Source organism: Brassica oleracea, chromosome C1 (genome assembly GCF_000695525.1).
Source record: "Brassica oleracea var. oleracea cultivar TO1000 chromosome C1, BOL, whole genome shotgun sequence".
NCBI classification, from domain to species: Eukaryota; Viridiplantae; Streptophyta; class Magnoliopsida; order Brassicales; family Brassicaceae; genus Brassica; species Brassica oleracea.
This window is the reverse complement of record NC_027748.1, coordinates 8,398,619-8,400,463: the sequence shown is the minus strand read 5'-3', so window position 1 is coordinate 8,400,463 and position 1,845 is coordinate 8,398,619.

The following is a 1,845-nucleotide window of genomic DNA, read 5'->3' as shown; positions in this document are numbered from 1 at the left end:
AAAATCCAGCACTTTTTTGGGATAAAGCCAAAATTGGGAGGATTATGAGAGCATGTATTGTACTCCATAATATGATAGTAGAAGACGAACGAGATGGATACACTCATTTTGATGTTTCAGAGTTCCAACAAGGAGAAGACACCGGAACTTCACATGTCGATCTCACGTATTCTACAGATATTCCTTCAAATATCGCCAATATGATGGCTGTTCAAACTAGAATTCGTGATAGATAAATGCATCGACAGCTTAAAGCTGATTTGGTTGAGCATTTATAGAATAAGTTTGGACGTGATGAAGACAATATCTGAGTTTAAATGTTTCTTTCAAATTATTCTCGATTATTGTACTAAGCTTTTTTTTATGTTTTTTTTAATATCAATGTTTTAAATGTTATCTTTTAATATGTTTTATTTAATAAATAAATTTTATCTAAATTTTTTTTAAGCATTTCTAATTAAGAAACTCCCATTGGACCGATAAACATGAGAGTTTCTCAACTAGAGTTCTTAACCCCACTTAAATACATTTAAACCATTAAATAATCATTTAGGAACTCACTTAAAGATCATGGCATAATCATGGTCTTATAGTATATAATCAGTATATTATTTTCTTGTTTAAGACTTCAAGTTGTCTCTGTGTATTTCTACTGTAGCAACTAGGCATTCTAAATATTCATCAATTAATAATTTTCGTCAACCATCGAAATGAGAGATGAGACGCGTTAATTTCCATTTTTGACCCGTAATTATATGAGTTACATTGTAAGTTTGTAGTTATGTACACTCAATTAATTTTCAAGTTTAATGTCTAGGACTTGCAAGTCTTCTTAGGTTGAGTAAAGTCATCTTCTATAACAATTTTTTTTAAAAAAAATTGTCCAATAGACAGATAAAATATATTGTGTTTAATAAACAATATACTACTAGTAATATTTGCATTTTTTTCTGGATAAAATTATTAGTATTTTATTTCAAGGTCAAACTATAGTTTTTTTTTTTTTTTTGTAAATGAGGTCAAACTATAGTTTCTTTGATAGATGCATATTTTGTTGACCTGCCAGTATAATATTTAGGGGAATTCACGATGCAGTTCCACTCTACTGTAATTTTAAATACACAATTTGAGATATTCACGTGGCCAATCGATAAAACAACTGCAGACATATAAACCCTAAATCATGTAAAATGGAGAAGCTTACTTTGATAATGCAGCAAAAGTTTCTTTGATTTTGTTTTGTTATTATTAAAGCTGAAAATGAAAGGGTTCTTATTCGTGTGGCATTACATAAGGAAACGTTGAGAGACTTGGAGAGTATATGCGTTCACGAGTTCGTTCCACACAATAACGTGTTTTTCTTTTTCTTTTTCTTTTTTTGTCAAAGAATAACGTGTTTTTCTTCCTTGCATGATTACTTCTTTTTGGCCGAGATGTCACTATTTTTCAAAGAAATAATTATATTATTATTTTAACTTGGATATGCGGTGGCTTCACAAAACATAAAAATAACTTATCCTAAACATGGTGTTCTGATAGAAATACAGTGTGCTTAACAACTTTCCAGATGATTAATTAACTCTATAAGAACAATCCATTCCTTTAGAAACTTAGCTATTGAAGGAGTAAAACTAAACTATATACAAAAAAATTACGAGTAAATTAGAAGATTGGGCAACTTTTAAGTTTGAATTAAAAATTTGGGCAAGCCCATGTTTTAATTAGGTTGTTGGGCAACTTAGTAGGAGAAAGAAGAAAAAGAGGACAGTTTTAACTTTTTTGCCCCACAATCTTGAGTTGAAATTCGTGGGACCAGACTGTCTTTTGCCCAGAAAAACTTGCCTC